Source organism: Zingiber officinale, chromosome 3B, assembly GCF_018446385.1.
Source record: "Zingiber officinale cultivar Zhangliang chromosome 3B, Zo_v1.1, whole genome shotgun sequence".
Taxonomy (NCBI): Eukaryota; Viridiplantae; Streptophyta; class Magnoliopsida; order Zingiberales; family Zingiberaceae; genus Zingiber; species Zingiber officinale.
In genome coordinates, this window is record NC_055991.1 from 32,732,532 (window position 1) to 32,745,510 (window position 12,979).

The 12,979-nt window shown below is 37.2% G+C and overlaps 1 long non-coding RNA gene across 1 annotated transcript; it reads right to left on the bottom strand.

Annotated features, from left to right (window-relative positions):
- Positions 1-5,568: 5,568 nt before the first annotated feature.
- Positions 5,569-6,060, bottom strand: LOC121968187. The gene is made up of 3 exons (XR_006107985.1): positions 5,944-6,060; positions 5,750-5,871; positions 5,569-5,678 (listed from the first exon to the last, which is right to left on the bottom strand). It is a non-coding gene; the product is annotated as an uncharacterized LOC121968187 (long non-coding RNA).
- Positions 6,061-12,979: the final 6,919 nt, after the last annotated feature.

Here is a 12,979-nt window from a genome sequence, read left to right on the forward strand (position 1 = left end):
GAGGGACGAAGACTGCGGATGAGTACGCCGGCGGACGAGAAGGAAACACGCGGTGATTCCGAGAGACGAGAAGCCGGAGGGAAGCCCGATCGAGAAGACCGGAAGTTGGGTTCGGGTGAGCCCTTTTTCGGATGGCAGAGATCACCCAAGCGAGCGAATCCGGAGGAGAAAAATCGGACCGAGGCAGGACTGAACCAGAGAAGAGGTCCCGGACGAAAAAGTCAATGCCTGTTGACTTTGGGCTCCGGGGCGCCCGGACCCTGAATTTGACCAGGATCGCGAATTACGCGATCTGAACGTTGGCGGATAAAATTTATCCCCCCTAGGGCGCCCGGAACCCTTTCAGGCGCCCCGACCAAGGCTATAAATATAGCCTGGGTCCAGAAGCTTTGTATTAACTCAGAAATTTACATTCCAAACACTTGTATGCTTCTGTTCTAGTTTAGCTTCTGTCTTTTCTGCTTTCATTGCTGTAAGAGGTTTCTCCGCCTGAAGGAGATATTTTAGTGCACGTTCATTCCTTGGATTAACAACCTCCTTGGTTGTAACCAAGTCAAGTTGTGAGCCTCTTCTTTCTGCTTTTTATTTACTGCTAATTTAATTATTTTACAAGTGTTAATTTGAAAAGTCGGGAAGGGTCTTTGTTTTTTTTTTTACAGGCTTTCCAACCCCCCCACCCTTATAGTCGGCCGCAACGGTCCTACAAGTGATATCAGAGCTGAGGCGCTTCAGGAGGACTAACCGCCAAACGAAGTAACGAGATGGTCGGACCAAGCATCCACCCGCCAAAATACGAAGGGGATTTCGCCTCCTGGAAGAATCTGATGCAGGTATTTTTTACTACAGACTTTGAATTAACCTTAACAATGGAATCTGGCTATGTAACTCCAGAAGGTAAGGAAAAATGTCAATGGACAAAAAAGAAGCAGGCTGAATTCGTGGCGAACGGCAAAGCAGAATATCATCTGCTAAGCGTTCTTCCACCTCAAGAAGTCAACAGGATCGGGCGCTACGACTCGACAAAGGAACTTTGGGAGAAGTTCCTCGAGCTCCACGAAGGTACGTCCGAAGCCAAGCTCGCTAGACGAGATCTGCTTCGCAATCAGCTCACCAGCCTGCGACTTAGGGAAGACGAGACAGTCGCACATCTGCACTCCAGAATAAAAGAAATAATTGTTGGTGCGGTTAGCACTAACGGTCTAACTCAGGTTTTGATGAATGACAAATCGGGTTAAGTTAGGTTTGTTGTGATCTAACACTCTGACCGAGTGTGCAGACGAAGTCCAGACAGGTCGATGGGCTGACCGGATGTCTGGCACAAAGTCCAAGCGGGTCGACGGACTGATCGGACGCTTGGCAAGAAGTCCAGCTAGGTCGACGGGCTGACCGGATAGCTGGTGAGAAGTCCAAGCAGGTCGACGGGCTGATCGGACGCTTGGCAGAAGTCCAGACAGGTCGAAGGGCTGACCGGACGTCTGGCAGGTAAGGAAAGGTAAGTCACTGGAAGGGAGTGACTGTGAGGATGCGTTCCCGGGAAGGGAACATTAGGCGTCGATCCGGCTTAGATCCATTTCGGATCTCTAAGTCGAGATCGTGACTAGATTCCGATCTCGGAAAGACGGAATCTAAGTCATATTTTTTATGTCAAACTTATGAACTATGCTAACACTCTGTTTTGCAGGATATACACTATTTATTTGGCTCGGACTAACCTTGTCTTGCAGGAAAGCTGGTTTCTGGAGAAAGGTGGTCCGGGCGCCCGGAGGGGATCCGGGTGCTCGGGAGGTGATTTTTATCCAGATCGCGCGCGCCACGTGGAGCTCGCTGGTTGGACCTGCCACGTCTCACCAAGGCGCCCGGAAGAGATCCGGGGCGCCCCGAGCCTCATATAAAAGGAGGGTCAGAGGGGAGCTTCAGAACAACAATTCAAAGAGAGATCTTCTACTGCTTGCCCTGCTTCTCTGCGCTCCTGCGACGCTGACAAAGCTCCGACAACGCGCTCTTTCTTCTTTGGTTAATTTTCTTGCCGGTATCGCTTTAATTTCATTAGCATTTCAGCACTTAGTTTGTAATAATTTTTCGAACTGCTAGTGATTGCCCACCAAAAACACCCTTGTGTGCGGGCCTTGGAGTAGGAGTCGACACAGGCTCCGAACCAAGTAAAACTGGTTTGTGTTAGCATTGTTTTTTTATTTCCGCTGCGCGTAACTCTTTTCGAACGAATTTCGTAATCGCTATTCACCCCCCCCCCCCCTCTAGCGAAACATCACGATCCAACAAGTGGTATCAGAGTAGCTACCACTTTGATTTGGTGCAACCACCAATCAGACAAGGGGGGATTTTCTTTTCTTTCTTTCGCTTTCAGTCTTACGTTTAATTCCAAACTGATATTATTATCTGTTTGGAAAGTTTTTTCGTTGCAATTAAATCTAAATTGGTGCGACACCAATTTAGTTCATTTATTATTTTTTTAATTCTTCCTACACTGCTAATCCAAGACCAAGTCTTGGGAATTTGCCTGTCTATTTGTTTGATTGTGTGCAGGATTTAAAATGTCTCAGCTTGAAGGCTTCAGCACAGTATGACCTCCTCTTTTCAACGGGGACGATTTCCCGTATTGGAAGAAGAGAATGGAAGTATATCTCAAGACGGACTTCGACCAGTGGATAAGCGTCACCAGACCCTACAAAATACCAGTAGATAGTTCCGGGAATTTACTGGATCCAGAAGATTGGACATCAGACCTAAAAAAGAAGGCATCAACAGAGAACAAGGCAATCAACACCCTACAGTGCGGATTGACTAGAGAAGAACTAAATCGGGTCGGACTACATAAGAACGCCAAAGAGTTGTGGGACAAACTGATCGAGCTGCACGAAGGAACCAGCGATGCTAAGGTAACAAAAAGGGATTTACTCTTAAATAAAATATTTAATATAAAAATACAGGAAGGGGAAACTGCAAGTTAATTGCACGCGAGGATCAAGGACATCCTCAATTGGCTCCACGCGATAGGCCACCAAATGGAGAACCGGGACTTAATAAGGTATGCACTGAATGCGTTTCCACATAATAGTTTGTGGGCATCTATTGTGGATGCCTACAAAATTTCAAAAAAATTATCTAAACTTAAATTAGACGAGTTGTTTTGTGAATTAGAACTACACGAACAAACTAACGTCGAAGCTGAGAAAGGTATAACTTTGTTTGCAGGTTCCTCCAAGAAGAAGATAAAAAACAAGTCTGAACCTGAAGACGACTTTGATCAGAACTCTGAAGATGAAGAGCACCTGGTGAACTTGGTAAGGAAAATGTTCACCAGGAGGAAAAGGAGTTTCACCAAAAAGGACCTTCACAAGATCAACTGTCACGCCCCAGGTAGTCCCTGTCCGAAGAAATTTCGACAGCATCTCCCCTGTACGGGTGACAATATGAATCCAGAATACATATATCTATATCTCGGCCACACACGACCGGAACAATACAATACAAATAAGAAACAAACCACGCAGTTTATATCAACATTCCACACAGCTCAACATATAAACAATCCACGCAGTTTAATAAGGAAGAACGATATAGAATCCTCAAAGATATATGTAAACATCCTACTCCACTACAACGAAGAAAACAAATCCACGAAGTAATGAGAAAATCCGCAGCGGAAAACAAAGGTAGCAAACCCGAATGTTCAATGTCCACAATACAAACCCACAATATAAGAATATAAGATGCAAAAGCAAAATATAATCCAACAAAGAAAATCCTCGCGATAATGGGGCTAGCGACTGGAATATCTCCCGACGGCCTCAACCTGAAAAATAGTAACAACGGGGTGAGTTCAAAGAACTTAGCAGGTAATCCAATAGATACGTACAGCAACATATAACCACCAGTAATATCCTAAGGTACAGTCTCCTAAACCATAGAACCTACAGTACAGTTTCCTAACAATACAACCTACGGTACAGTCTCCTAACAGTATAACGGATATGCATAGCTGAAATAAACTGTAATAACCAGTAATAGGCATAAAGTACAGTCTATAGCAAGAATAATAAGAAAATGCATAACTGAAATAAACTGTACTCACCTGCGAGGCTTGTGCAACTGACTGTGAACATACACAGATAAAAATAGTCAGAGCAAAAGCATATAACCTGTATGCATGTCAATCATATGCAATCACCAAAATGCATCAATCATAAATAATGCAATCTGTGCATATGATGCAAATGACATGTCCTGGTCACCCCTACTGCCATGCTCAGCCGTCTCACACGCAATGGCGAGACCGAGTGGGTAGGGCTATGACAACCGTGCACTCTGCCGTCACTACCCCTGATGAGTGACCAAGTGGACGGGATGCTGTCGGAGTACACCTATCCTCTTACCTCAAACATAGTGAGGGAGCGCGATGCTCTCATCTCCCGGTATACAATTACGGGGAGGGACCCCGGCGTGCTACCACGCTCCTGTCACGCTACCCATGAGCGTCCTAGCGGAGCACCACCGGGCAACCTACCATACACACCCTGAGTGCTGTGCCACTACCCATGCAGTGGTCACGTTGTATGCAGGCCCATGTAGCCGGCCGACGAGCTCAACAATAATGGAGTCGTCAATCGCCCAGCATGCAATCATGCAATATGGTGCATGCGGCTACAGTATGTCATACCTGAACATATCCTCCTCCATATGTGTAGGTGCCAAAAAGATAAACACATATATAATCATGATATAAATAGCATAAATCCAAGAACATCACATATAACAATGATATAAGTATCATGAATCCAAGAGCACGTAACAAACATGTAAAGCAACTAATCCGGTATAGTGGAGCACTATAATATACATATGCATCTCTATAAACATAGATACACATGGCCAAAGATAAAAGCATCCAGTTCTAATATAAAGCAACTAACAGTAGAAGCATGATAGGTATCAACTAAACTAAACCAAGGAAATACTAACTACCAACACTAGTAAGTATATATAAACTGCGCATATCATAAGACATTATCAAGAGATAAGTCAAAGGGTACCCACCTCGAATAGCAGGTAGTATCACGCCAAATCCAACGTCGAGACGTCTGTCTCGAATCAGAGTCCTGTGTCAAACAAACAATATATATATATTTTATTTAGCTAAATCCAAATGAATAGCTAAATAAAATCCCTAATACTAAATTAGGGCAAAACCTTAATCACATCAATCACAACCTACCTAATTAAATCTAACGGTCAATTAGGGTTAGTTACCTAATCCCTAATCACCCGTTAGATTAGAAATACAATGGTTGACTAGGGTTAATTATCTTAACCCTCATCATTCCATTAGATTAATTCTAAACTAAATAATTCTACACATAAACAACTAAACATAACCTTAATTCAAAGCTACACATGATCATGTAATCAAAATTATACTATGATCTACAACCAAGATCAAATACCTACTCATAATCCTAATTCAATGCATTTACATCATGTATCAAAATCCCTACACATGATCATCCATCAAAAACAATCAAATTACACCATACCTCATGCTTAGCCCTCCCTTCTGTTGATCCACACAAGGTATTATCACTGGATCAAAGAACACCACAGCAAGATACTGGAATTCCTCCTCACTGGACCGGATTAAGACATCATCAACAGGAAGACCACTGATCCAATTAAGAACAGAGATCAAGATTGGATATCCCAAATCCAAACAACCACCTAAATGTAACCTAACCTTGCCTCAGATGTGCCAATTTGTTGACAGGGATGTGGTGGCCGGAATCAAGAAAATACTCCACCAAAACAGCACCTCACCTCACTGCCCTAATCCAGCTGCTGTCCACCAACCGGATACCTCTGGTGAGCAAGGGAAAGGAAGAATCGATTACACGATCATCTCAATATCCCACACAGAACACGAAACCTTACCTCGATCGGTTGCCTCCAGGAGGTGTCGCCCAATCCGATCCAACTTGAGGAGACACGGATTGGAATCAATCGCACCCACTGCAAGATCTCAACTAGGGCACCGCGTGTACCTCAGGCGCTGCTAACTCGACCTCATGAAGAGCGATGGTCGGCCATCGACTGAGAGGTTAGGGCTCGAGAAATGATCGGCAACAGTGAGGAGAGGAAAGAACACCAGCCCGGATATGAGATTAATAGGCGTCGACGCCAGCGGAGAAGGATCGCCGGAGCTGGAGCCTTGCTCCCGTTGCCGTCGCTTGCCCGCGAGAGAGAACAAAGAGAGATCGGGAAGAAGAGAGGAAGAAGGGAGAAGGATCGGGATCGGCGATGGGTTGGGGGAGGAAATAAGAAAAGAAAAAGGAAAAAGAGATTTATAATTAGAAATATTTTCTCACTTAAACGGGTATCCTAAACAGGCTCAATCCGAATCCGTTAATTCGTCCCCTCAAAATCCGTCGTACAAGCATAGAGAAATTCTCAGAAAATTTCTAAAAATTCCGAAAAATTTTATAAGGTTATTTTCCAAATAACCCTATTAATTAAATTTTCCGAGATCTCACATCAACTCTCCAACCGACCCGAGGAGTGTGACATGCTTTGGATGCAATAAAAAGGGCCACTACAAGAACAAGTGTCCGAAATTGAAAAACGAGAAACAAAGGACGAACAAAAAGAAGGTCCTTAAAGCAACGTGAGACGACACTTCCTCGAATGAATCGGAAGCCGAAGAACAGAAGAACAAGAGTTACCTCGCGCTGATGGCCCGCGAAGAAGAATCGGAGGAAGAATCGGAAGACGGGTCCGAACCCGAATCAAGCCATGAGTCTGTACTCGTTTCCGAAGGTCCTAAAGAGGTATATCTAAATTTAAATAAGAATTTTTTAAAATTATTTCTTGCTTAAACAATAAATTAGTTAAAGTAGAAAAAGAAAATGAGTTGCTTTTTTGAAGAAAATCAAAATCTCAAAAAACAAATAAAAAATTCAAATCCAACTCAAGATCTAATACTTGAGGAGGAGAATTTATCACTAAAAAATGAAATTAATAATTTAAAAGAAATGTTAGAAAAATTCACAATAAGATCCAAAAACTTAGATTTAATATTAAATAATCAAAAAGCAACTTATAATAAAATCGGACTTGGCTATAAGTCAAGCTCAAATAAAACATTCAAGTCATTAATAATCCAACACAAACCAACAAAATAAGCTTGGGTTCCGAAAACGTGTTTAATCATGCAAGTATGACTTAAACAATACTACATCCCTAAAGATAAAATATATTATATAAAGTCAAATAAATCAAATAAACCAGAATACAAACCTGAACCAAAAGGTTTAAAATCTAAACATATTAAAACTCAACAAAAAGTAAACTATCATCAAGTAAAATTTAATTATAAAAGAAATAGACATAAACCGAGAACAAAGTTAAATTAAATGGTAATTAATTCAGGGGGAGCCTCCAGAATAACTGGCACCTCCAAAACTAATCTACCCGGCAGGGTAACCCTAACCAACCTACCCGGCAGGGTAATTATGATTAGTTAAAAAGGGTTCAAGTTTAATTTGAAAAATGGTACTAGTGAAATATTGGATGATAGTACGTTAGGGAAGCTTAGTCTATGTATGTCTAGGAAGATATGGCTTCGACCTGGTGCATTTGGCTAAGTGGAATTGATCGAAACTACCCTTTATGAATCCTAACCAGTTAGACCAAGGTTTTGTACTAAGTCCCGTGGATAGGACTATTTGGAAAACCTCGAAGGCATGGTTACTTTAATGATGTCCGAGTAACTCACCATAGCCCAGAAGTTTATCCAGAGAACGTCTATTTGTTGAACCTAAAGCTAAACCTGAATCTAACACAAGTTAAAAACAAACTCCAAAATTGAATCTAATTCATCTCACAAAATTATAGGATTTCCTGATTGAAAACATAGATCGGGTGAGATGACTAAGGACATTAAATTAAATTTAAATTAATTTATTTTTTTTTAAACTTAAAAATTTATTTTAAAATTAAAACTTAAATTTTTCTTTAAACTTAAAAAAAATTATTTTAAAATTAAAACTTAAATTTTTTTAAACTTAAAAAAAATTATTTTAAAATTAAAACTTAAATTTTTCTTTAAACTTAAAAATTTATTTTAAAATTAAAACTTAAACTTTTTAAACTTAAAAATTTATTTTAAAATTAAAACTTAATTTTTTTAAACTTAAAAATTTATTTTAAACTTAAATTTTTTTAAAAATTTATTTTAAAATTAAAACTTAAAATTTTTTTAAACTTATTTTAAAATTAAAACTTAAATTTTTTAAACTTAAAAAAATTTATTTTAAAATTAAAACTTAAATTTTTCTTTAAACTTAAAATTTTATTTTAAAATTAAAACTTAAACTTTTTAAACTTAAAAATTTATTTTAAAATTAAAACTTAAATTTTTTTAAAAATTTATTTTAAAATTAAAACTTAAATTTTTCTTTAAAAATTTATTTTAAACTTAAAACTTATTTTTTTAAAACTTAAAAATTTATTTTAAAATTAAAACTTAAATTATTTTTTTAGTCAACTTACTGTTATTAAAAAAAATGACCATAATCCAATAGTTAAACTAACCCCAATTCCTACCTATTGTAGGAAACTAAGTGGATTTTGGATAGTGGTTGCTCCAAACATATGACTGGAGATCACACGAAATTCACTGAGCTCACCTATAAAAGCCTAGGAACAGTTGTCTTTGGGAACAACAACAAACTCAAGGTAATTGGTATAGGTAATATCGAACTGAAAATTGACTTTATTATTACAAATGTTCTACTTGTTGAAAATTTCAAGTATAATCTTTTAAGTATAAGTCAACTGTGTGATACTAGGTATAAGGTTAGGTTTTTATCTACAGAATGCTTAATCAAACACCTAGACAACCCTAACATAAGCCTAAAAGGGTTTAGAAAAGACAGCATCTATGCAATCAACTTAACCACTTCTTCAATTGAGTGTCACTTAACACAAAAAGAAGAAACCTGGTTATGACATAGAAGGATGTTACACACAAATTTTAGAAATATAAGTAAACTAAATGGATTAGTTAGAGGTCTACCAAAATTACCTAACTTAGATTCAACCATATGTAATGCTTGTCAACAAAGTAAACAGACAAAATCCACCCACAAACCAACTCAATACTAGAACTATTACACTTGGACCTATTTGACTCCCATGGAGTCAAATCAATAAATGGAAGCCTATACTGTCTAGTAATCATAGATGACTACTCTAGGTTCACCTGGGTAAAATTCTTAAAAACAAGGATGAAACTTTTGAAATTTTTACAAACTTTTGTAAACAAGTTGAAAATGAAAAGGACCTTAAAAATTAAAAGAATTAGAAGTGATAATGGGGGAGAATTCAAAAATCATAACTTTAACAAATTCTGTCTTGAAAATAGCTATCATCACGAATTTTCGTGCCCTAAAACCCCCAGCAAAATGGGATTGTAGAAAGAAAAAATAGAACCCTACTTGAAGCCTCTAGAACAATGTTAAATGAATACAACCTACCTAAATACTTTTGGGCAGAAGCCGTCAGTACAGCTTGCTATGTACAAAACAGAACAACACTAAATAAAAGCCATAACAAAATATCTTTTGAAGTTTATCATAATAAACAACCCAATATAAAATACTTTAGAGTATTTGGGTCTCCCATTTTTATCCTAAACACAAGAGAACACTTAGAAAAATTCACCTTTAAAGTTGAAAATGGAATCTTTCTAGGCTACTCCCTAAATAGTAAAGGCTACAGGGTTTACAATAAGGTTACCTTAAGAATTGAAGAAACTACTAATGTGAAATTTGAAGAATCCAAACAAAACCTAGAACAAACACAACTTCAACCAATTGAATTTATTCAACAAAATAATAACTCTGAAGGAACCAACCAAACTCTAAGTCCTGAAGAAGAAGAACAACCTCAGGAAAGTCAACCCCCTAGAACTATAAGAGTCAACCCAAATCACCTAACTGATCAAATAATTGGTGACCCAGATCTTAGAGTTCAAACTAGATCATCCTTCAGAAATCTAAGTCAAATATCCTTAATCTCAAAAATTGAACCCAAAACCATAGTCGAATCACTACTTGACCCAGATTGGGTCATAGCTATGCAAGAAGAACTAGCTCAATTTGAGCGTAATGAAGTCTGGGACCTGGTTCCACCACCCAAGAATAAGAAAATAATAGAAACAAAATGGGTATTTAGAAATAAACTAAGTGAAACTGGTAAAATTACAAGAAATAAGGCCAGGCTAGTTGCTAAGGGGTTCAATCAAGTGGAAGGACTTGACTATGATGAAACATATGCCCCAGTAGCTAGACTAGAGTCCATTAGGATGTTACTAAGCTATGCAGCACACAAAGGGTTTCGACTATATCAAATGGATGTTAAGTCAGCATTCCTAAATGGACTAATAAAAGAAGAAGTCTACGTAGGACAACCACTTGGGTTTGAGAGTCTGGAACACCCCGATTATGTCTATAAATTGAAGAAAGCCTTATATAGACTTAAGCAAGCACCTAGGGCTTGGTATGAAAGATTAACGTCTTACCTAATATCTAAAGGATTTAACCAAGGACAAATTGACCCAACCTTATTTGTCAAATTAATAAAAGAAGATATTTTTATAGCACAAATTTACATAGATGACATAATCTATGGTTCAACAAATTCAGATTTCCTAGATGAATTTACAAGTTTGATGGAACACGAGTTTGAAATGAGTCTGGTAGGCAAATTAACCTACTTTTTAGGATTACAAATCAAACAAATGAAGGTAACTACATTTATCAACAAAAATATACTAAGGAATTACTTAAGAAATTTGAAATGGAAAACACCAAAGAGATGAAAACACCTATGGCAGTAAACACAATCCTAGATGATGATCCCAATGGAAAACCAGTTGATCTAAAGCACTATAGGAGTGTCATAGGTAGCCTACTATACTTAATTGCAAGTCGACCAAATATCTTATTTGCAGTTAGTATGTGTGCCAGATATCAAACCTGTGCTAATCTCATTTGACTCAAGTCAAAAGAATCTTTAGATACCTTAAAGGAACAACAAATGTAGGCATTTGGTATCCTAGGACTAATAACTTTGAATTAATAGGGTACTCTGACTCAGATTATGCTGGATGCAAGTTAGACCGCAAAAGCACAAGTGGCGAATGTCAATTATTAGGTCCATCACTTGTCAGCTGGTTTAGTAGAAAGCAACATTGTGTTGCCCTTTCTACAACTGAGTCAGAATATATAGCAATAGGAGAGTGTGTTGCACAATTATTATGAATGATGCATACCCTAAAAGATTTCAACTTGAACCTCACAAATGTCAAAGTCTTAATTGATAACATTAGCTCAATTAACCTAACAAAAAATCCAGTGCATCATTCCAGAACTAAACACATTGAAATTAGGCATCACTTCATCAGGGATCATGTTACTAAAGGGGACATTGAACTCAAATACATTGAGTCCAAATCCAATTTAGCTGACATATTCACAAAACCACTCCCTGAAAGTGAATTTAGCAATCTACGTAGAAAGTTAGGAATGTGTTTAATAGACTAGAATTTTCAAAATTCAAAATTATTTTCAAATTGAATGTTTTAAATTCTAGGTCAAAATTGTTTTATTTTTTACCTTCCTACCTTTAGAATTTCAAAACAATTTTAGCCTTAGCCTAGAAAAATCTCCTTAGAAATCATGTTCCCCCAGGATTAGTATTTGAGCATCTCACCAACACCCTAGGCTTACCTTGCTTGTGATTGACAAACATAGAAAGGGGTGAGATATATAGGCCAATTGCATGGACTTAAGATGCTTATGTCAGTCCATCGATATAAGTCTGGGCGTTAAATACAAAACATACATTGATCAAGTTAAGTTATCCAGTTCAGTCAACCGCTAAACTGATCACAATGAACTTAACTTGACTAACCAAGTGAAAGTTGCTATCTTCTGATGGTCAGTAAGTACCTAATTGGTTAGACAGCTATTTTAGATGTCAGGTTTAGGGGGAGGATTAAACCAACAATTAACACCAAAATTACTTTCTCCACCTTAAACACAATATTTTTTCTAATAATCTTTTTCAGTATTCAAATTGGTCTTTGGTTTCAAATCTAAAACTTAATAAATCTTGAAAAGAAAAGTTTTTTCAAACTTAGTTTTTGAAATATTATTTTTCAAATATTCTCTTAAAACTAGTCTTTATAAAATTAAATTCTTCAATTATATTTTTTTAAAAACTCAGTTTCAATCAGTTTTGAAAAGTAAAATCTTTTAAAACTCAGTTTTGAAATTTTTTTCAAATTTGAAAAATATTGTTTGAAAAATCTAGCTTTGAAAGCTTAGCCTTAAAATTTTGATTGTCAAAACTTATGTTTGAAAAATACTTCAAAATTGAAGCATATTTTGAAAATTCACCTTGATCCTAAAATTTGAAACTTATACTCTTCCTGATTTGAAAATCCTCTATGAAGTTACAAAGTCATTTTTGAATTAAAGTTTTGCAAAAAATAAAATCTTTAAATGCCTTATATTTAGCCACGCTTAGCTATTTTCCAAAAGACTGTTTTACATATTTTAGCTACCCTAAAAACTTAGTCTTAAAAATCAATTTAATATTTTAAACAAATCTTCGTAAGTTAAAACTCCTCCAAGTTAACTTGACATCATTTCCTACATTTTTTTTTATTCTGTATTTCTGAATGTTTAAATTATATCCTTGTTTGATGAATGCCAAAGGGGGAGGGATATAGGTGGTTAAGTTAGAAACAAAATAAAATTTAAAACTAAATGCTAGAAACTTAAACCCCATGCTAGAACAAAATGCTTAATCTTTTTTTGCATATTTTTACTAACTTAACTAGGTTGTCATTCCATCAAAAAGGGGGAGATTGTTGGTGCGGTTAGCACTAACGGTCTAACTC